Source organism: Somniosus microcephalus, chromosome 17, assembly GCF_052327205.1.
Source record: "Somniosus microcephalus isolate GS21.2 chromosome 17, FLI_Smic_1.0, whole genome shotgun sequence".
NCBI classification, from domain to species: Eukaryota; Metazoa; Chordata; class Chondrichthyes; order Squaliformes; family Somniosidae; genus Somniosus; species Somniosus microcephalus.
The window spans coordinates 30,959,596-30,983,494 of NC_141003.1; the positions used below are offsets into that span (position 1 = coordinate 30,959,596).

Here is a 23,899-nt window from a genome sequence, read left to right on the forward strand (position 1 = left end):
TCCTGTGTGAGCTCATCACAGAGCTGTGATTGTTAATAGCGTGAGTATTCATTTAGTATTTAGGCTTTAACTTCTGTAAAACATCCAACTGACAGAGTTTGGCAGTCAGACTTTACATTTGTTATTCTAAAGAAGCCAGACTGTGGCATTTTGATTCCTAATTTTCATCATGTTTTGGTGTCCATGGAGAACTACACAACATGCTGACCACTGTTTGACTCTGATTTTAGGCAATGTTAACCCAAGGGTGCTATCTTAATACAAGTTTAAATCTTACAAACAGACAACCCTTTTGGCACTACAATTTAAAAGTAGGCCACGTGGGACTGAAATTTCAGTTAGAAGTGGGTTCAAGACACAGCAACAAACGCAGACAGTACGGATTTTTCCTCTTTGTAAAGGTGAAGTGAAATGCTACTATTTTCCATGGGAGTTCTCTCGATCGTCCGCCATAAATTCACCAGATGATCTGCAGAAACGGCATAAATGACCTCAACACCGGTTCTTCGAGGTTTGCACGGATCATCCGCTGAAGTTACAGTGGACGGTGGGAAATCTCTCGCAGAAATTCAACCCCAAAATCTTTTATTAAACTGTCAGAAAAAACAAATGTCATTAACAGAGGAAATGATACCCCTTTTGTATTTCACAATATTAATCATTTCCACCTACAACCTCAAACTTATGCGACATACGATATAACACGACAGTCATGTATAATTGCAAGTTATACATATGCAGAGACACACATTTTCATGATACACTTGTGGCTGGATCTTGTATGTGGTGCAGAGCAAAGATTATTTTTTAACTTTAGAGTAGTCCTACCTGGGGAATGCAGTGGGTTCTTCTATATTCAGCCCAGGCCCTTCAGTGGTCCACTCAACCTGGGGGTGTGCCAGGAGCCTCTGGCCTGGCAAACACTGCTTTGATTCCTTTGGGACTGTTACTTCCATTCTGTTATTACTGCTACACAGAAGAAAATCAAAATAAGCACAGCATCGAGCAATCCTTGATCTTGTAATCTCTCTATACAATTATACAATATGGGCATACATCAACTGGTTTAAATCCCTGCCATCTTTTGTAATTATTTTCCCTAGTAAAGTAAATAGTCTGGTGCAGTGCATTGTAGAAGATAACATCTTTAAATTTGCAAGATCACATAGTTCCCTTGATCAGCTAAGCAATGATGAGAAGAATTTTATTCATTCTTTAGGTTCACTGTTCACTGTCCCCTGACATGGGTGTTCCAGCGTGAGTACGCCCTCTGTATCCCAGGTGCACACTTCCATTAAGTAGAAGAGCACAAATCTTACACGTTTTTTTAAATGTATTTTTGAAATCTTCTAAATTGTAAACAATGATCTGTGGTTTCACATTGCGCTGTCGAATTTTAAACAAAAGTTTGCTGACGATACAAAGCTAGGGGGAAAGTAAGCTGTGAGGAGAACATAATGAAGCTGCAAAGGGATATAGACCGGTTAAGTGATTGGGCAAGAAGGTGGCAGATGAAGTATAATGTGGGGAAGTGTGAATTTATCCACTTTGGGAGAAAGAATGGAAAAGCAGAATATATTTTAAAAGGTGAGAGACTAGTAAATGTTGGTATGCAGAGGGACGTGGGTGTCCTTGTACAAGAATCACAGAAAGTTAACACGCAGGTACATCAAGCAATTAGGATGGCTAATGGTATGTTAGCCTTTATTGCAAGGAGGTTGGAGTATAAGAGTAAGGAAGTCTTTCTGCAATTATACAGAGCCTTGGTGAGACCACTCCTGGAGTGCTGTGCACAGTTTTGGTCTCCTTACCTAAGAATGGATATAATTGCCTTAGAGGGAGTGCAACGAAGGTTCACTAGATTGATTCCTGGGATGAGAGGGCTGTTCTCTGAGGAATGATTGAGTAGAATAGGCCTATATTCTCTGGAGTTTAGAAGAATGAGCGGTGATCTCATTGAAATGTATAAAATGGCAATGAAAACAACATGCTCACATTGACAGGGTAGAGGCTGAGAGGCTGTTTCCCCTGGCTGGAGAGTCTGGAACTAGTGGTCATACTTTCAGGATAAGGGATCGGCCTTTTAGGACTGAGATGAGGAGAAATTTCTTCACTCAGAGGGTCTTTGGAATTTTCTACCTCAGAGGGCTGTGGATGCTCAGTCTTCGGGCTGGATTTTGTCAATGGGGGCACGTTGGGGGCGGGACTGCTGGTTGTTGGGTTTCAGTCCCGCCCCTAATGACGTCCGGTCAACCCACGCTATTTTTCCTTGATTGACTTTGTTAAGCCCACCCTGCGGGCTTACTGGCCAATTAAGAGAAAGCCAGTGACAGAGGACGTCAGCGTATGACGTTTCATCTGTCGAAAATTTTGGCATATGAATTGTCAGCGTTTGACAGCTTTGAGAAGCTGTCAAACACTAACAATCTCTGTTCTAAGGTGAGCCCTTGCACAAAGACTCACCAAAACCTCTTTCCTCAGCAGAAATCAGATGGCTGCTGCATCTGAGAATGCAGCAGCCATTCTGTCATCTCTGCCGTTGAGATGAGGCACCTCTGGATCCCTAAGGGTTGAAGCCTGCAGGAAGAAGCAAAGGTAAGTAAACTTTTTCTAACACTTAACACTCACCTCTCATCACTCACCTTCACAGTGGACTTTTCGATCCCTCTTACCCCCGCAGACCCACTGCTCGCCTTGCTGACCCTGGCGAGGTTCGCAGCCATCGGGAAGTCCACAAAACTGCCTGTTAACTACCTGTTAACAGGCAGTTAATTGGCTCTAATCCCCTTCCCGTCCCGAGCAGACGGGTCCCTGCATTGAGGTGGGTTGGGAGCGGGTTCAGTGCCCGCTCCCAGTTTCTGCCATTTTCCTGGCAGTCCCGCCTCCATGCCCACCTCCCCAGGGCTGGGAAAATTCCCCCCGCTGAGTATATTCAAGACAGAGATCGATAGATTTTTGGGCACTAAGGGAATCAAGGGATATGGGGATAGGGCGGTAAAAATCCGCCAGCCTTTGTTCCCGGTGTAAATGCCGGGATTGGTCTGCTGAGAGCCTCCAACAATGAACCCATGTGATGATCCAGGTCTGGGGAGATTCCCTGTCTTGTATAAAAATGTCAAGTGCCCGCATCCTGGGCACCTGCCAGAGCAGTGGGGTGGGTATGCGATGGAGGCCTTCTGATAACTGCCACCTCAGAAGTCCTGGCAGAAAAAACCCATTTAAGGCCCCATTGTAAAAACTTGTAAACACACATTTCACCTGCAGTTTGTGAATCTCTTCATCGGTTCAAGCCTAAAACCATGTTTCCCTCCAATGACTATTGTGCCTCCTTTCACCTGATGTATCAGCTGCTAATCTTCTGGCAGGGTGGAACCGAGGATATTCCTGCCCTGGGAGTCCCTGTTCCCTGGCCACGCCCCCTCTGATACAACAGAGGGAAGCAAACATGCATGGGAGGAGGACCTGGGAATTTGAAACCTTTGGCTTCCTTTGAAATCACAGGATAGAGAGCAGAGAGGAACTTAAGAATTAAAGGTAATTTTGCAACTGTGGTAAGCAAAACTGCAACATCATTTTTTATCATACCATATACCCCATAAATCAGGAGCGATTTTAAGCCAACATGCCCAGTGGAAAATGGGCATGTTGGAAGTCACAACGAGTTGACAGGTTTTTCACCAGCTGTCCTGAGCAGGCAGCAGGGACACCCGCCCAAAGTCAGCAGGGGCGCCTATTTAACATAGAATCATACAGCGCAGAAGGAGGCCTTTCGGGCCATCGTGACTGTGTTGGCTCTTTGAAAGGGCTATCCAATTAGTCCCACTACCCTGCTCTTTCCCCATAACCCTGCAATTTTTTTTCTTTCCAAGTATTTATCTAATTCCCTTTTGAAAGTTACTGTCGAATCTTCTTCCACCGCCCTTTCAGGCAACGCATTCCAGATCATAACAACTTGCTGCATAGAAAATGTCTCCTCATGTTGGATCCCAATGATGTCTTAGGCCTTCTGTGCCACGAACCCACGTGCCCCCCCCCCTCCTGATTGCAGGACTCCTGCGGGATGTCATGGCAGCCGATCCAGCCACTTGCCAGCTGTCGGCGAAGCCACTCGGGCCCTGCGAATTTCTGCCGCTTCCCGCCGACCTCCTTCCTGGAATGGGTGGGAGTTTGGCTGGCGGGATTTAAATGAGGCCCGGGAGTTAAAATACCCCAGGTCTCATTTCTGGAGCTGTAGGTGAGTTTCCAACTCACACCGCTGCTCGCTCACCGAAAACGTGCCCACAGTTAAAATTGGGGCCTGTGAATTACATGCTACCTTTTCCAATCTTAATATTTTCCCAAACCAGTGGCTCTGGATATTAATGAAAAAGTGGAAGTGACTAAACTGGTGAGCAAAATTAGTTAATGAATTATCTTCCATTATACACTCTACTCATAATTTTTCTCAGTGTCTAAATAATGTAAGCAAAATAAGGGAAAATAAAAACCTTATTGCAGCTTGTTAGTAACTGGGGGTCTTGCTATAGGCTGATATTAAAATAATTCAACACAGTTTTGCTGTAGGAGATATAAAAGAAAATTGTGTTCTTTATTCTCTTTGTTCACCCTAAGAAAGAATAGCAAAATCAACACCGTTGTTACTGCTGAAAAAGGTAGAAAGTTGTGACTACATCCTCTTTATTAATCTGAACCCTTTTCCCAGCCCAGAGGGCTATTTGCTACTTATGCAAATTGATTCAATCATTTGTCAGTGTGAGTACGGTGCATCCAGATGCTGTATATTAGCATCTTGATGGCCCATGTGGTACAATCAACAACAAAACCCTGCTTAGGACACAGGAAAAAACACCAGCTCCCAAACTCAGCCTCGCCCTCTCTCAAAGTAACGTACAAATTCACCAGGATATTTCAGCTAATCTCAATTGGATATGTGCCATTGAACTCCAACCCATTCCCATAAAATGGTAATTTAGCCAAGGACGATCTGACTGCTGGGTCTTAACTATTTATTCCACATACGAAGATGACAGATGAGGAGCATTTAAATAACCTGAATACTGAGACCATTGGGCGAACTTTGGCTCTTTGTGCCTGCAATTAGTGTCTCCAGGGAGCGCTAATGGGGCGCAAAGGGCTTATCGCCCGAGGGGGGGCAATAATAGCGCCTCCTGGGAAATTTGGCGGGGCGCTGCTGAGGCGCTAGCCAATAGCGCCGCGCCCCGGGCTGCTGTGCCGTAGGCAATGAAGTCATCGCTGAGCGACGCGACTCCTTCACGCCCCACCGTGGCCCCTTACCGACCCATAGCAGAAATTCTGCAAGCACCCCGCGAGGCTGCCATGGGCGATGTCAACGCCAGACTTGCGGGTCGCGAAGTGGGCCACACTCTGCTGGTGGGGCGGTATTTAAAGGGGAGGTGTGGCTGCGATCCGTGCCACCATTTTCTTCTTTTGGCCGGCTTCCAGGTCGGCTCTTCGTGGCAGCCCTTGGCATGGTCCGTGGCTGTCATCGTGCAGCCCGGCACCGCGTCTCGGTGCCAAGCTGCAGCCACAGAACCACACTGCCCTGGTGGCCTTGTGTGGGCCATTAGAGGCCCTGTAGAGCTTGCAGCATCCCGACCGCCCAGAGATGTCGGGGAACATAGGGTCTTATGAAAGGGAGGAACTGAAAGAAATCAGTATTTGCAGGGAAATGGTGTTAAGGAAATTGATAGGATTGAAGGCCGATAAATCCCCAGGGCCTGATAATCTACATCCTAGGGTACTTAAGGAAGTGGCCCTAGAAATATTAGATGCATTGCTGGTCATCTTCCAACATTCGATGGAATCTGGAACAGTACCCATGGATTGGAGGGTAGCTAATGTTACCCCACTATTCAAAAAAAGTGGTAGAGAGAAAACGGGGAATTACAGACCGGTAAGCCTGACATCGGTAGTGGGGAAAATGCTAGAGTCCATTATAAAAGATGGACTAGCAAAGCACTTGGAAAACAGTCACAGGATCGGACAAAGTCAACATGGATTTACAAAGGGTAAATCATGCTTGACTAATCTACTGGAATTTTTTGAGGATGTAACTGGTAAAATAGATAAGGGAGAACCAGTGAATGTGGTGTATTTGGACTTTCAGAAGCCTTTCGATAAGGTCCCGCATAAGAGATTCGCGTGTTACAGTTGTACAGGGCCTTGGTGAGACCGCACCTTGAGTATTGTGTGCAGTTTTGGTCGCCTTATTTGAGGAAGGACGTTCTTGCCATGGAAGGAGTGCAGCGAAGATTCACCAGGCTGATACCTGGAATGGCAGGAATGACGTATGAGGAGAGATTGTGTCGATTGGGCTTATACTCACTGGAGTTTAGGAGATTGAGAGGGGATCTCATCGAAACCTATAAAATTCTGTCAGGCCTGGACAGACTAGATGCTGGAAGGATGTTCCCGATGGTCGGGGAGTCCAGAACCAGGGGTCATAGTCTAAGGATAAGGGGTAGGGCATTTAGGACTGAAATGAGGAGGAATTTCTTCACCCAGAGAGTGGTGAACCTGTGGAATTCTCTGCCACAGAGGGCGGTGGAGGCCAGTTCATTAAATATATTCAAGAAAGAGTTGGATATATTTCTTAAGGCTAAAGCGATCAAGGGATATGGGGAGAAGGCAGGGACAGGATACTGAATTTGAATGATCAGCCATGATCTCATTGAATGGTGGGGCAGGCTCGAAGGGCCGAATGGCCTACTCCTGCTCCTATCTTCTATGTTTCTATGTAAAGTTAAGGCACATGGGATTGGGGGCAAGGTACTGACTTGGGTAGAGAACTGGTTGGCAGACAGAAAGCAAAGAGTTGGAATAAACGGGTCTTTTTCCGAGTGGCAGGCAGTGACTAGTGGGGTACCGCAGGGATCAGTCCTTGGACCCCAGCTATTCACAATATATATTAATGATCTAGACAAGGGAACTAGATGTAATATCTCCAAATTTGCAGATGATACAAAGCTGGGTGGGCATGTGTGTTGTGAGGAGGATGCCGAGAAACTCCAGGATGATTTGGACAGGTTGGGTGATTGGGCAGAAGCATGGCAGTTGCAATATAACGTGGATAAATGTGAGGTTATCCACTTTGGTAGCAAAAACAGGAAGGCAGATTATTATCTGAATGGCAAAAATTGGGAGAAGAGGAAGTGCAACGAGACCTGGGTGTCCTTGTGCACCAGTCGCTGAAGGTAAGCATGCAGGTGCAGCAGGCGGTTAAGAAGGCAAATGGTATGTTGGCCTTCGTAGCGAGAGGGTTTGAGTACAGGAACAAGGATGTCTTGCTGCAGTTGTACAGGGCCTTGGTGAAACCACATCTTGAGTATTGTGTGCAGTTTTGGTCGCCTTATCTGAGGAAGGATATTTTGGCCATGGAAGGAGTTCAGCGAAGATTCACCAGGCTGATACCTGGGATAGCAGGAATGACCTATGAGGAGAGATTGGATCGATTGGGCTTGTACTCGCTGGAGTTTAGAAGAATGAGAGGGGATCTCATTGAAACTTATAAAATTCTGACAGGACTGGACAGACTAGATGCAGGAAGAATGTTCCCAATGGTCGGAGAATCCAGAACCAGGAGTCACAGTCTAAGGATAAGTGGTAGGCCATTTAGGTCAGAAGTGAGGAGGAATTTCTTCACACAGAGAGCGATGAACCTGTGGAATTCTCTACCACAGAAGGCATTAGAGGCCAATTCATTAAATATATTCAGTAAAGGAGTTGGATATATTTCTTAAGGCTAAAGGGATCAAGGGGTATGGGGAGAAAGCCATGATCGCATTGAATTGCGGAGCAAGCTCGAGGGGCCGAATGGCCTACACCTGCTCCTATCTTCTATGTTACTATGACCCTTTAACAGAAGGGGGGGGTGCTGAAACACATAAGCGCAAGGCGGAACGGCCCAGAGAGGAAGTGGAGCGTCTGAGATGGCGTCCCCAACACCGGCCCGAGACATAGTGGAGCGTCCGAGATAGCGTCCCCGACACCGCCCCGAGAGATACTGGAGTGTCCGAGATAGCGGCCCCGACACCGGCCCGAGAGATAGTGGAGCGTCCGAGATAGCGTCCCCGAAACTGACCCGAGAGATAGTGGAGCGTCCGAGATAGCGTCCCCGACACCGGCCCGAGAGATAGTGGAGCGCCCGAGATAACGTCCCCGACACCGGCTCGAGAGATAGTGGAGCGCCCGAGATAGCGTCCCCGACACCAGCCCGAGAGATAGTGGAGCATCCGAGATAGCGTCCCCGACACTGGCCCCGAGAGACAGTGGAGCGTCCGAGATAGCGTCCCCGACACCGGCCCCGAGAGATAGTGGAGCGTCCGAGATAGCGTCCCCAACACCGGCCCCGAGAGGTAGTGGAGCGTCCGAGATAGGGTCCCCGACACCGGCCCGAGAGATAGTGGAGCGTCCGAGATAGCGTCCCCGACACAGGCCCGAGAGATAGTGGAGCCCTCGAGATAGCGTCCCCGAAATCGGCCTGAGAGATAGTGGAGCGTCCGAGATAGCGTCCCCGACACTGGCCCGAGAGATAGTGGAGCGCCCGAGATAGCGTCCCCGACACCGGCCCGATTGATATTGGAGCGTCCGAGATAACGTCCACGACACCGGCCCGAGAGATAGTGGAGTGTCCGAGATGGTGTCCCCGATACTGGCCCGAGAGATAGTGGAGCGTCCGAGATAGCGTCCCCGACACCACCCCGAGAGATAGTGGAGCATCCGAGAGAGCGTCCCCAACACCGGCCCGAGATAGCGTCCCCTACACTGGCCCGAGAGATAGTGGAGCATCCGAGATAGCGTCCCAGACACCGGCCCGAGAGATAGTGGAGCGTCCGAGATAGCGTCCCCGACACAACCCCGAGAGATAGTGGAGCGTCCGAGATAGCGTCCCCGACACCGTCCTGAGAGATAATGGAGCGTCCGAGATAGCGTCCCCGACACCGGCCCGAGAGATAGTGGAGCGTCCGAGATAGCGCCCCCGACACAGGCCCTAGAGGAAGTGGAGCGTCCGAGATAGCGTCCCCGACACCGGCCCGATAGATAGTGGGGCGTCCGAGATAGCGTCCCTGACACCGGCCCGAGAGATGGTGGAGCGTCCGAGATAGTATCCCCGACACCGGCCCGAGAGACAGTGGAGCGTCCGAGATAGCGTCCCCGACACCACCCCGAGAGATAGTGGAGCATCCGAGATAGCGTCCCCGACACCGGCCCGTGAGATAGTGGAGCGCCCGAGATAGCGTCCACAATACCGGCCCGCGAGATAGTGGAGCGTCCTAAATAGCGTCCCCGACACTAGCTTGAGAGATAGTGGAGCGTCCGAGATAGCGTCCCCGACACCGGCCAGATAGATAGTGGAGCGCCCGAGATAGCATCCCCGACATGGGCCCGAGAGATACTGGAGCGTCCGAGATAGCGTCCCCGACACCAGCCCGAGAGATAGTGGAGCGTCCGAGATAGTGTCCCCGACACTGGCCCTAGAGGAAGTGGAGCGTCCGAGATAGCGTCCCTGACACCGGCCCGAGAGATACTGCAGCGCCCGAGATAGCGTCCCTGACACGGGCCCGAGAGATAGTGGAGCGTCCGAGATAGCGTCCCCGACACTGGCCCGAGAGATAGTGGAGCGTCCGAGATAGCGGCCCCGACACCGGCCCGAGAGATAGTGGAGCGCCCGAGATAGCGTCCCCGACACCGGCCCGAGAGATAGTAGAGTGTCCGAGATAGCGTCCCCAACACTGGCCCGATAGATAGTGGAGCGTCCGAGATAGCGTCCCCGACACCAGCCCGATAGATAAAGGAGTGTCCGAGATAGCGTCCCCGACACCACCCCGAGAGACAGTGGAGCGCCCAAGATAGCGTCCCCGACACGGGCCCGAGAGATAGTGGAGCATCCGAGATAGCGTCCCCGACACCGGCCCGAGAGATAGTGGAGCGTCCGAGATAGCGTCCCTGACACCGGCCCGAGAGATAGTGGAGCGTCCGAGATAGCATCCCCAACACCGGCCCGAGAGATAGTGGAGCGCCCGAGATAGTGTCCCCGACACCGGCCCGAGAGATAGTGGAGCCTCCGAGATAGTGTCCCCGACATCGGCCCGAGAGATAGTGGAGCGTCCGAGATAGCGTCCCCGACACGGGCCCGAGAGATGGTGGAGCGTCCGAGATAGCATCCTCGACACCGGCCCGAGAGATAGTGGAGCGTCCGAGATAGCGTCCCCGACACCACCCCGAGAGATAGTGGAGCATCCGAGATAGCGTCCCCGACACCGGCCCGTGAGATAGTGGAGCGCCCGAGATAGCGTCCCCGATACCATCCCGCGAGATAGTGGAGCATCCGAGATAGCGTCCCCGACACTGGCCTGAGAGATAGTGGAGCGTCCGAGATAGCGTCCCCGACAGTGGCCAGATAGATAGTGGAGCGCCCGAGATAGCGTCCCCGACACGGGCCCGAGAGATAGTGGAGCGTCCGAGATAGCGTCCCCGACACCAGCCCGAGAGATAGTGGAGCATCTGAGATAGTGTCCCCGACACCGGCCCGAGAGATAGTGGAGCGTCCGAGATAGCGTCCCCGACACCGGCCCGAGAGGTAGTGGAGCGTCCGAGATAGCGGCTCCGCCACCGGCCCGAGAGATAGTGGAGCGTCCGAGATAGCGTCCCCGAAACCGGCCCGAGAGATAGTGGAGCGTCCGAGATAGCATCCCCGAAACCAGCCCGAGAGATAGTGGAGCGTCCGAGATAGCGTCCCCAACACTGCCCCGAGAGATACTGGAGCGTCCGAGATAGCGTCCCCGAAACGGGCCCGAGAGATAGTGGAGCGTCCAAGATAGCGTCCCCGACACCAACTTGACAGATAGTGGAGCGTCCGAGATTGCGTCCCCGACACTGGCCCGAGAGATAGTGGAGTGTCCGAGATAGCGGTCCCCGACACCGGCCCGAGAGATAGTGGAGCGTCCGAGATAGCGTCCCCAACACCGGCCCGATAGATAGTGGAGCATCCGAGATAGCGTCCCCAACACTGGCCCGATAGATAGTGGAGCGTCCGAGATAGCGTCCCCGACACCAGCCCGATAGATAGAGGAGTGTCCGCGATAGCGTCCCCGAAACCACCCCGAGAGCTAGTGGAGCGCCCGAGATAGCGTCCCCGACACGGGCCCAAGAGATAGTGGAGCATCCGAGATAGCGTCCCCAACACCGGCCCGAGAGATGGTGGAGCGTCCGAGGTAGCTTCCCCGACACCGGCCCGAGAGATAGGGGAGCGTCCAAGATAGCATCCCCGACACCGGCCCGAGAGATAGGGGAGCGCCCGAGATAGTGTCCCCGACACCGGCCCGAGAGAGAGTGGAGCCTCCGAGATCGTGTCCCCGACATCGGCCCGAGAGATAGTGGAGCGTCCGAGATAGCGTCCCCGACACCGGCCCGAGAGATAGTGGAGTGTCTGAGATACCGTCCCCAACACCGGCCCGAGAGCTAGTGGAGCGCCCGAGATAGTGTCCCCGACACCGGCCCGAGAGATAGTGGAGCGCCCGAGATAGTGTCCCCGACACCGGCCCGAGAGATAGTGGAGCCTCCGAGATAGCGTCCCCGACATCGGCCCGAGAGATAGTGGAGCGTCCGAGATAGCATCCCCGATACCACCCCGAGAGATAGTGGAGCATCCGAGATAGCGTCCCCGACACCGGCCCGTGAGATAGTGGAGCGCCCGAGATAGCGTTCCCGATACCGGCCCGCGAGATAGTGGAGCATCCGAGATAGCATCCCCGACACTGGCCTGAGAGATAGTGGAGCGTCCGAGATAGCGTCCCCGACACCGGCCAGATAGATAGTGGAGCGCCCGAGATAGCGTCCCCGACACGGGCCCGAGAGATAGTGGAGCGTCCGAGATAGCGTCTCCGCCACCGGCCCGAGAGATAGTGGAGCGTCCGAGATAGCATCCACGAAACCGGCCCGAGAGATAGTGGAGCGTCCGAGATAGCGTCCCCAACACTGCCCCGAGAGATACTGGAGCGTCCGAGATAGCGTCCCCGAAGCCGGCCCGAGAGATAGTGGAGCGTCCAAGATAGCGTCCCCGACACCAACCTGAGAGATAGTGGAGCGTCCCCGACACTGGCCCGAGAGATAGTGGAGCGTCCGAGATAGCGGCCCCGACACCGGCCCGAGAGATAGTGGAGCGCCCAAGATAGCGTCCCCGACACCGGCCCGAGAGATAGTGGAGTGTCCGAGATAGCGTCCCCAACACTGGCCCGAAAGATAGTGGAGCGTCCGAGATAGCGTCCCCGACACCAGCCCGATAGATAGAGGAGTGTCCGAGATAGCGTGCCCGACACCACCCCGAGAGATAGTGGGGCGCCCGAGATAGCGTCCCCGACACGGGCCCGAGAGATAGTGCAGCATCCGAGATAGCGTCCCCGACACCGGCCCGAGAGATAGTGGAGCGTCCGAGATAGCGTCCCCAACACCGGCCCGAGAGATAGTGGAGCGTCCGAGATAGCATCCCCGACACCGGCCCGAGAGATAGTGGAGCCTCCGAGATAGCGTCCCCGACATCGGCCCGAGAGATAGTGGAGCGTCCGAGATAGCGTCCCCGACACCGGCCCGATAGATAGTGGGGCGTCCGAGATAGCGTCCCCGACACCGGCCCGAGAGATGGTGGAGCGTCCGAGATAGCATCCCCGACACCGGCCCGAGAGACAGTGGAGCGTCCGAGATAGCGTCCCCGACACCACGCCGAGAGATAGTGGAGCATCCGAGATAGCGTCCCCGACACCGGCCCGTGAGATAGTGGAGCGCCCGAGATAGCGTCCCCAACACCGGCCCGCGAGATAGTGGAGCGTCCTAAACAGCGTCCCCGACACTAGCCTGAGAGATAGTGGAGCGTCCGAGATAGCGTCCCCAACACCGGCCAGATAGATAGTGGAGCGCCCGAGATAGCATCCCCGACACGGGCCCGAGAGATACTGGAGAGTCCGAGATAGCGTCCCCGACACCAGCCCGAGAGATAGTGGAGCGTCCGAGATAGTGTCCCCGACACGGGCCCGAGAGATAGTGGAGCGTCCGAGATAGCGTCCCCGACACCGGCCCGAGAGATATTGGAGTGCCCGAGATAGCGTCCCCGACACCGTCCCGAGAGATAATGGAGCGTCCGAGATAGCGTCCCCGACACCGGCCCGAGAGATAGTGGAGCGTCCGAGATAGCGTCCCCGACACAGGCCCTAGAGGAAGTGGAGCGTCCGAGATAGCGTCCCCGACACCGGCCCGATAGATAGTGGGGCGTCCGAGATAGCGTCCCCGACACTGGCCCCGAGAGACAGTGGAGCGTCCGAGATAGCGTCCCCGACACCGGCCCCGAGAGATAGTGGAGCGTCCGAGATAGCGTCCCCGACACGGGCCCGAGAGATAGTGGAGTGTCTGAGATAGCATCCCTGACACCGGCCCGAGAGGTAGTGGAGCGTCCGAGATAGGGTCCCCGACACCGGCCCGAGAGATAGTGGAGCGTCCGAGATAGCGTCCCCGACACAGGCCCGAGAGATAGTGGAGCCCTCGAGATAGCGTCCCCGAAATCGGCCTGAGAGATAGTGGAGCGTCCGAGATAGCGTCCCCGACACTGGCCCGAGAGATAGTGGAGCGCCCGAGATGGCGTCCCCGACACCGGCCTGATTGATATTGGAGCGTCCGAGATAACGTCCACGACACCGGTCCGAGAGATAGTGGAGTGTCCGAGATGGTGTCCCCGATACTGGCCCGAGACATAGTGGAGCGTCCGAGATAGCGTCCCTGACACCGGCCTGAGAGATAGTGGAGCGTCCGAGATAGCGTCCCCGACACCACCCCGAGAGATAGTGGAGCATCCGAGAGAGCGTCCCCAACACCGGCCCGAGATAGCGTCCCCTACACTGGCCCGAGAGATAGTGGAGCATCCGAGATAGCGTCCCAGACACCGGCCCGAGAGATAGTGGAGCGTCCGAGATAGCGTCCCCGACACAACCCCGAGAGATAGTGGAGCGTCCGAGATAGCGTCCCCGACACCGTCCCGAGAGATAATGGAGCGTCCGAGATAGCGTCCCCGACACCGGCCCGAGAGATAGTGGAGCGTCCGAGATAGCGTCCCCGACACTGGCCCGAGAGATGGTGGAGCATCCGAGATAGCATCCCCGACACCGGCCCGAGAGACAGTGGAGCGTCCGAGATAGCGTCCCCGACACCACCCCGAGAGATAGTGGAGCATCCGAGATCGCGTCCCCGACACCGGCCCGTGAGATAGTGGAGCATCCGAGATAGCGTCCCCAATACCGACCCGCGAGATAGTGGAGCGTCCTAAATAGCGTCCCCGACACTAGCCTGAGAGATAGTGGAGCGTCCGAGATAGCGTCCCCGACACCGGCCAGATAGATAGTGGAGCGCCCGAGATAACATCCCCGACACGGGCCCGAGAGATACTGGAGCGTCCGAGATAGCGTCCCCGACACCAGCCCGAGAGATAGTGGAGCGTCCGAGATAGTGTCCCCGACACTGGCCCTAGAGGAAGTGGAGCGTCCGAGATAGCGTCCCCGACACCGGCCCGAGAGATACTGCAGCGCCCGAGATAGCGTCCCTGACACGGGCCCGAGAGATAGTGGAGCGTCCGAGATAGCGTCCCCGACACTGGCCCGAGAGATAGTGGAGCGTCCGAGATAGCGGCCCCGACACCGGCCCGAGAGATAGTGGAGCGCCCGAGATAGCGTCCCCGACACCGGCCCGAGAGATAGTAGAGTGTCCGAGATAGCGTCCCCAACACTGGCCCGATAGATAGTGGAGCGTCCGAGATAGCGTCCCCGACACCAGCCCGATAGATAAAGGAGTGTCCGAGATAGCGTCCCCGACACCACCCCGAGAGACAGTGGAGCGCCCAAGATAGCGTCCCCGACACGGGCCCGAGAGATAGTGGAGCATCCGAGATAATGTCCCCGACACCGGCCCGAGAGATAGTGGAGCGTCCGAGATAGCGTCCCTGACACCGGCCCGAGAGATAGTGGAGCGTCCGAGATAGCATCCCCAACACCGGCCCGAGAGAGAGTGGAGCGCCCGAGATAGTGTCCCCGACACCGGCCCGAGAGATAGTGGAGCCTCCGAGATAGTGTCCCCGACATCGGCCCGAGAGATAGTGGAGCGTCCGAGATAGCGTCCCCGACACGGGCCCGAGAGATGGTGGTGCGTCCGAGATAGCATCCTCGACACCGGCCCGAGAGATAGTGGAGCTTCCGAGATAGCGTCCCCGACACCACCCCGAGAGATAGTGGAGCATCCGAGATAGCGTCCCCGACACTGGCCCTAGAGGAACTGGAGCGTCCGAGATAGCGTCCCCGACACCGGCCTGAGAGATACTGCAGCGCCCGAGATAGCGTCCCCGACACGGGCCCGAGAGATAGTGGAGCGTCCGAGATAGCGTCCCCGACACCGGCCCGAGAGATATTGGAGCGCCCGAGATAGCGTCCCCGACACCGTCCCGAGAGATAATGGAGCGTCCGAGATAGCGTCCCCGACACCGGCCCGAGAGATAGTGGAGCGTCCGAGATAGCGTCCCCGACACAGGCCCTAGAGGAAGTGGAGCGTCCGAGATAGCGTCCCCGACACCGGCCCGATAGATAGTGGGGCGTCCGAGATAGCGTCCCCGACACTGGCCCCGAGAGACAGTGGAGCGTCCGAGATAGCGTCCCCGACACTGGCCCGAGAGATAGTGGAGTGTCTGAGATAGCATCCCCGACACCGGCCCGAGAGGTAGTGGAGCGTCCGAGATAGGGTCCCCGACACCGGCCCGAGAGATAGTGGAGCGTCCGAGATAGCGTCCCCGACACAGGCCCGAGAGATAGTGGAGCCCTCGAGATAGCGTCCCCGAAATCAGCCTGAGAGATAGTGGAGCGTCCGAGATAGCGTCCCCGACACTGGCCCGAGAGATAGTGGAGCGCCCGAATAGCGTCCCCGACACCGGCCCGATTGATATTGGAGCGTCCGAGATAACGTCCACGACACCGGCCCGAGAGATAGTGGAGTGTCCGAGATGGTGTCCCCGATACTGGCCCGAGAGATAGTGGAGCGTCCGAGAGAGTGTCCCCGACACCGTCCCGAGAGATAATGGAGCGTCCGAGATAGCGTCCCCGACACCGGCCCGAGAGATAGTGGAGCGTCCGAGATAGCGTCCCCGACACCAGCCCGAGAGATAGTGGAGCATCTGAGATAGTGTCCCCGACACCGGCCCGAGAGATAGTGGAGCGTCCGAGATAGCGTCCCCGACACCGGCCCGAGAGGTAGTGGAGCGTCCGAGATAGCGGCTCCGCCACCGGCCCGAGAGATAGTGGAGCGTCCGAGATAGCGTCCCCGAAACCGGCCCGAGAGATAGTGGAGCGTCCGAGATAGCATCCCCGAAACCAGCCCGAGAGATAGTGGAGCGTCCGAGATAGCGTCCCCAACACTGCCCCGAGAGATACTGGAGCGTCCGAGATAGCGTCCCCGAAACGGGCCCGAGAGATAGTGGAGCGTCCAAGATAGCGTCCCCGACACCAACTTGACAGATAGTGGAGCGTCCGAGATTGCGTCCCCGACACTGGCCCGAGAGATAGTGGAGTGTCCGAGATAGCGGTCCCCGACACCGGCCCGAGAGATAGTGGAGCGTCCGAGATAGCGTCCCCAACACCGGCCCGATAGATAGTGGAGCATCCGAGATAGCGTCCCCAACACTGGCCCGATAGATAGTGGAGCGTCCGAGATAGCGTCCCCGACACCAGCCCGATAGATAGAGGAGTGTCCGCGATAGCGTCCCCGAAACCACCCCGAGAGCTAGTGGAGCGCCCGAGATAGCGTCCCCGACACGGGCCCAAGAGATAGTGGAGCATCCGAGATAGCGTCCCCAACACCGGCCCGAGAGATGGTGGAGCGTCCGAGGTAGCTTCCCCGACACCGGCCCGAGAGATAGGGGAGCGTCCAAGATAGCATCCCCGACACCGGCCCGAGAGATAGGGGAGCGCCCGAGATAGTGTCCCCGACACCGGCCCGAGAGAGAGTGGAGCCTCCGAGATCGTGTCCCCGACATCGGCCCGAGAGATAGTGGAGCGTCCGAGATAGCGTCCCCGACACCGGCCCGAGAGATAGTGGAGTGTCTGAGATACCGTCCCCAACACCGGCCCGAGAGCTAGTGGAGCGCCCGAGATAGTGTCCCCGACACCGGCCCGAGAGATAGTGGAGCGCCCGAGATAGTGTCCCCGACACCGGCCCGAGAGATAGTGGAGCCTCCGAGATAGCGTCCCCGACATCGGCCCGAGAGATAGTGGAGCGTCCGAGATAGCATCCCCGATACCACCCCGAGAGATAGTGGAGCATCCGAGATAGCGTCCCCGACACCGGCCCGTGAGATAGTGGAGCGCCCGAGATAGCGTTCCCGATACCGGCCCGCGAGATAGTGGAGCATCCGAGATAGCATCCCCGACACTGGCCTGAGAGATAGTGGAGCGTCCGAGATAGCGTCCCCGACACCGGCCAGATAGATAGTGGAGCGCCCGAGATAGCGTCCCCGACACGGGCCCGAGAGATAGTGGAGCGTCCGAGATAGCGTCTCCGCCACCGGCCCGAGAGATAGTGGAGCGTCCGAGATAGCATCCACGAAACCGGCCCGAGAGATAGTGGAGCGTCCGAGATAGCGTCCCCAACACTGCCCCGAGAGATACTGGAGCGTCCGAGATAGCGTCCCCGAAGCCGGCCCGAGAGATAGTGGAGCGTCCAAGATAGCGTCCCCGACACCAACCTGAGAGATAGTGGAGCGTCCCCGACACTGGCCCGAGAGATAGTGGAGCGTCCGAGATAGCGGCCCCGACACCGGCCCGAGAGATAGTGGAGCGCCCAAGATAGCGTCCCCGACACCGGCCCGAGAGATAGTGGAGTGTCCGAGATAGCGTCCCCAACACTGGCCCGAAAGATAGTGGAGCGTCCGAGATAGCGTCCCCGACACCAGCCCGATAGATAGAGGAGTGTCCGAGATAGCGTGCCCGACACCACCCCGAGAGATAGTGGGGCGCCCGAGATAGCGTCCCCGACACGGGCCCGAGAGATAGTGCAGCATCCGAGATAGCGTCCCCGACACCGGCCCGAGAGATAGTGGAGCGTCCGAGATAGCGTCCCCAACACCGGCCCGAGAGATAGTGGAGCGTCCGAGATAGCATCCCCGACACCGGCCCGAGAGATAGTGGAGCCTCCGAGATAGCGTCCCCGACATCGGCCCGAGAGATAGTGGAGCGTCCGAGATAGCGTCCCCGACACCGGCCCGATAGATAGTGGGGCGTCCGAGATAGCGTCCCCGACACCGGCCCGAGAGATGGTGGAGCGTCCGAGATAGCATCCCCGACACCGGCCCGAGAGACAGTGGAGCGTCCGAGATAGCGTCCCCGACACCACGCCGAGAGATAGTGGAGCATCCGAGATAGCGTCCCCGACACCGGCCCGTGAGATAGTGGAGCGCCCGAGATAGCGTCCCCAACACCGGCCCGCGAGATAGTGGAGCGTCCTAAACAGCGTCCCCGACACTAGCCTGAGAGATAGTGGAGCGTCCGAGATAGCGTCCCCAACACCGGCCAGATAGATAGTGGAGCGCCCGAGATAGCATCCCCGACACGGGCCCGAGAGATACTGGAGAGTCCGAGATAGCGTCCCCGACACCAGCCCGAGAGATAGTGGAGCGTCCGAGATAGTGTCCCCGACACGGGCCCGAGAGATAGTGGAGCGTCCGAGATAGCGTCCCCGACACCGGCCCGAGAGATATTGGAGTGCCCGAGATAGCGTCCCCGACACCGTCCCGAGAGATAATGGAGCGTCCGAGATAGCGTCCCCGACACCGGCCCGAGAGATAGTGGAGCGTCCGAGATAGCGTCCCCGACACAGGCCCTAGAGGAAGTGGAGCGTCCGAGATAGCGTCCCCGACACCGGCCCGATAGATAGTGGGGCGTCCGAGATAGCGTCCCCGACACTGGCCCCGAGAGACAGTGGAGCGTCCGAGATAGCGTCCCCGACACCGGCCCCGAGAGATAGTGGAGCGTCCGAGATAGCGTCCCCGACACGGGCCCGAGAGATAGTGGAGTGTCTGAGATAGCATCCCTGACACCGGCCCGAGAGGTAGTGGAGCGTCCGAGATAGGGTCCCCGACACCGGCCCGAGAGATAGTGGAGCGTCCGAGATAGCGTCCCCGACACAGGCCCGAGAGATAGTGGAGCCCTCGAGATAGCGTCCCCGAAATCGGCCTGAGAGATAGTGGAGCGTCCGAGATAGCGTCCCCGACACTGGCCCGAGAGATAGTGGAGCGCCCGAGATGGCGTCCCCGACACCGGCCTGATTGATATTGGAGCGTCCGAGATAACGTCCACGACACCGGTCCGAGAGATAGTGGAGTGTCCGAGATGGTGTCCCCGATACTGGCCCGAGACATAGTGGAGCGTCCGAGATAGCGTCCCTGACACCGGCCTGAGAGATAGTGGAGCGTCCGAGATAGCGTCCCCGACACCACCCCGAGAGATAGTGGAGCATCCGAGAGAGCGTCCCCAACACCGGCCCGAGATAGCGTCCCCTACACTGGCCCGAGAGATAGTGGAGCATCCGAGATAGCGTCCCAGACACCGGCCCGAGAGATAGTGGAGCGTCCGAGATAGCGTCCCCGACACAACCCCGAGAGATAGTGGAGCGTCCGAGATAGCGTCCCCGACACCGTCCCGAGAGATAATGGAGCGTCCGAGATAGCGTCCCCGACACCGGCCCGAGAGATAGTGGAGCGTCCGAGATAGCGTCCCCGACACTGGCCCGAGAGATGGTGGAGCATCCGAGATAGCATCCCCGACACCGGCCCGAGAGACAGTGGAGCGTCCGAGATAGCGTCCCCGACACCACCCCGAGAGATAGTGGAGCATCCGAGATCGCGTCCCCGACACCGGCCCGTGAGATAGTGGAGCATCCGAGATAGCGTCCCCAATACCGACCCGCGAGATAGTGGAGCGTCCTAAATAGCGTCCCCGACACTAGCCTGAGAGATAGTGGAGCGTCCGAGATAGCGTCCCCGACACCGGCCAGATAGATAGTGGAGCGCCCGAGATAACATCCCCGACACGGGCCCGAGAGATACTGGAGCGTCCGAGATAGCGTCCCCGACACCAGCCCGAGAGATAGTGGAGCGTCCGAGATAGTGTCCCCGACACTGGCCCTAGAGGAAGTGGAGCGTCCGAGATAGCGTCCCCGACACCGGCCCGAGAGATACTGCAGCGCCCGAGATAGCGTCCCTGACACGGGCCCGAGAGATAGTGGAGCGTCCGAGATAGCGTCCCCGACACTGGCCCGAGAGATAGTGGAGCGTCCGAGATAGCGGCCCCGACACCGGCCCGAGAGATAGTGGAGCGCCCGAGATAGCGTCCCCGACACCGGCCCGAGAGATAGTAGAGTGTCCGAGATAGCGTCCCCAACACTGGCCCGATAGATAGTGGAGCGTCCGAGATAGCGTCCCCGACACCAGCCCGATAGATAAAGGAGTGTCCGAGATAGCGTCCCCGACACCACCCCGAGAGACAGTGGAGCGCCCAAGATAGCGTCCCCGACACGGGCCCGAGAGATAGTGGAGCATCCGAGATAATGTCCCCGACACCGGCCCGAGAGATAGTGGAGCGTCCGAGATAGCGTCCCTGACACCGGCCCGAGAGATAGTGGAGCGTCCGAGATAGCATCCCCAACACCGGCCCGAGAGAGAGTGGAGCGCCCGAGATAGTGTCCCCGACACCGGCCCGAGAGATAGTGGAGCCTCCGAGATAGTGTCCCCGACATCGGCCCGAGAGATAGTGGAGCGTCCGAGATAGCGTCCCCGACACGGGCCCGAGAGATGGTGGTGCGTCCGAGATAGCATCCTCGACACCGGCCCGAGAGATAGTGGAGCTTCCGAGATAGCGTCCCCGACACCACCCCGAGAGATAGTGGAGCATCCGAGATAGCGTCCCCGACACTGGCCCTAGAGGAACTGGAGCGTCCGAGATAGCGTCCCCGACACCGGCCTGAGAGATACTGCAGCGCCCGAGATAGCGTCCCCGACACGGGCCCGAGAGATAGTGGAGCGTCCGAGATAGCGTCCCCGACACCGGCCCGAGAGATATTGGAGCGCCCGAGATAGCGTCCCCGACACCGTCCCGAGAGATAATGGAGCGTCCGAGATAGCGTCCCCGACACCGGCCCGAGAGATAGTGGAGCGTCCGAGATAGCGTCCCCGACACAGGCCCTAGAGGAAGTGGAGCGTCCGAGATAGCGTCCCCGACACCGGCCCGATAGATAGTGGGGCGTCCGAGATAGCGTCCCCGACACTGGCCCCGAGAGACAGTGGAGCGTCCGAGATAGCGTCCCCGACACTGGCCCGAGAGATAGTGGAGTGTCTGAGATAGCATCCCCGACACCGGCCCGAGAGGTAGTGGAGCGTCCGAGATAGGGTCCCCGACACCGGCCCGAGAGATAGTGGAGCGTCCGAGATAGCGTCCCCGACACAGGCCCGAGAGATAGTGGAGCCCTCGAGATAGCGTCCCCGAAATCAGCCTGAGAGATAGTGGAGCGTCCGAGATAGCGTCCCCGACACTGGCCCGAGAGATAGTGGAGCGCCCGAATAGCGTCCCCGACACCGGCCCGATTGATATTGGAGCGTCCGAGATAACGTCCACGACACCGGCCCGAGAGATAGTGGAGTGTCCGAGATGGTGTCCCCGATACTGGCCCGAGAGATAGTGGAGCGTCCGAGAGAGTGTCCCCGACACCGTCCCGAGAGATAATGGAGCGTCCGAGATAGCGTCCCCGACACCGGCCCAAGAGATAGTGGAGCGTCCGAGATAGCGTCCCCGACACAGGCCCTAGAGGAAGTGGAGCGTCCGAGATAGCGTCCCCGACACCGGCCCGATAGATAGTGGGGCGTCCGAGATAGCGTCCCCGACACTGGCCCCGAGAGACAGTGGAGCGTCCGAGATAGCGTCCCCGACACCGGCCCCGAGAGATAGTGGAGCGTCCGAGATAGCGTCCCCGACACGGGCCCGAGAGATAGTGGAGTGTCTGAGATAGCATCCCTGACACCGGCCCGAGAGGTAGTGGAGCGTCCGAGATAGGGTCCCCGACACCGGCCCGAGAGATAGTGGAGCGTCCGAGATAGCGTCCCCGACACAGGCCCGAGAGATAGTGGAGCCCTCGAGATAGCGTCCCCGAAATCGGCCTGAGAGATAGTGGAGCGTCCGAGATAGCGTCCCCGACACTGGCCCGAGAGATAGTGGAGCGCCCGAGATGGCGTCCCCGACACCGGCCTGATTGATATTGGAGCGTCCGAGATAACGTCCACGACACCGGTCCGAGAGATAGTGGAGTGTCCGAGATGGTGTCCCCGATACTGGCCCGAGACATAGTGGAGCGTCCGAGATAGCGTCCCTGACACCGGCCTGAGAGATAGTGGAGCGTCCGAGATAGCGTCCCCGACACCACCCCGAGAGATAGTGGAGCATCCGAGAGAGCGTCCCCAACACCGGCCCGAGATAGCGTCCCCTACACTGGCCCGAGAGATGGTGGAGCATCCGAGATAGCATCCCCGACACCGGCCCGAGAGACAGTGGAGCGTCCGAGATAGCGTCCCCGACACCACCCCGAGAGATAGTGGAGCATCCGAGATCGCGTCCCCGACACCGGCCCGTGAGATAGTGGAGCGCCCGAGATAGCGTCCCCAATACCGACCCGCGAGATAGTGGAGCGTCCTAAATAGCGTCCCCGACACTAGCCTGAGAGATAGTGGAGCGTCCGAGATAGCGTCCCCGACACCGGCCAGATAGATAGTGGAGCGCCCGAGATAGCATCCCCGACACGGGCCCGAGAGATACTGGAGCGTCCGAGATAGCGTCCCCGACACCAGCCCGAGAGATAGTGGAGCGTCCGAGATAGTGTCCCCGACACTGGCCCTAGAGGAAGTGGAGCGTCCGAGATAGCGTCCCCGACACCGGCCCGAGAGATACTGCAGCGCCCGAGATAGCGTCCCTGACACGGGCCCGAGAGATAGTGGAGCGTCCGAGATAGCGTCCCCGACACTGGCCCGAGAGATAGTGGAGCGTCCGAGATAGCGGCCCCGACACCGGCCCGAGAGATAGTGGAGCGCCCGAGATAGCGTCCCCGACACCGGCCCGAGAGATAGTAGAGTGTCCGAGATAGCGTCCCCAACACTGGCCCGATAGATAGTGGAGCGTCCGAGATAGCGTCCCCGACACCAGCCCGATAGATAAAGGAGTGTCCGAGATAGCGTCCCCGACACCACCCCGAGAGACAGTGGAGCGCCCAAGATAGCGTCCCCGACACGGGCCCGAGAGATAGTGGAGCATCCGAGATAATGTCCCCGACACCGGCCCGAGAGATAGTGGAGCGTCCGAGATAGCGTCCCTGACACCGGCCCGAGAGATAGTGGAGCGTCCGAGATAGCATCCCCAACACCGGCCCGAGAGAGAGTGGAGCGCCCGAGATAGTGTCCCCGACACCGGCCCGAGAGATAGTGGAGCCTCCGAGATAGTGTCCCCGACATCGGCCCGAGAGATAGTGGAGCGTCCGAGATAGCGTCCCCGACACGGGCCCGAGAGATGGTGGTGCGTCCGAGATAGCATCCTCGACACCGGCCCGAGAGATAGTGGAGCTTCCGAGATAGCGTCCCCGACACCACCCCGAGAGATAGTGGAGCATCCGAGATAGCGTCCCCGACACTGGCCCTAGAGGAACTGGAGCGTCCGAGATAGCGTCCCCGACACCGGCCCGAGAGATACTGCAGCGCCCGAGATAGCGTCCCCGACACGGGCCCGAGAGATAGTGGAGCGTCCGAGATAGCGTCCCCGACACCGGCCCG

At 57.6% G+C, this 23,899-nt stretch overlaps 1 long non-coding RNA gene across 4 annotated transcripts in view; it reads right to left on the reverse strand.

Annotated features, from left to right (window-relative positions):
- The window catches only part of LOC147105612 (uncharacterized), a 556,421-nt gene that overhangs the window by 292,773 nt on the left and 239,749 nt on the right, over positions 1-23,899 (reverse strand). For all 4 annotated transcript variants that reach the window (XR_015081530.1, XR_015081529.1, XR_015081532.1 and 1 more), the window contains one exon: positions 829-969. This is a non-coding gene — a long non-coding RNA (uncharacterized LOC147105612). The remainder of the gene's footprint in view (positions 1-828; positions 970-23,899) is intronic.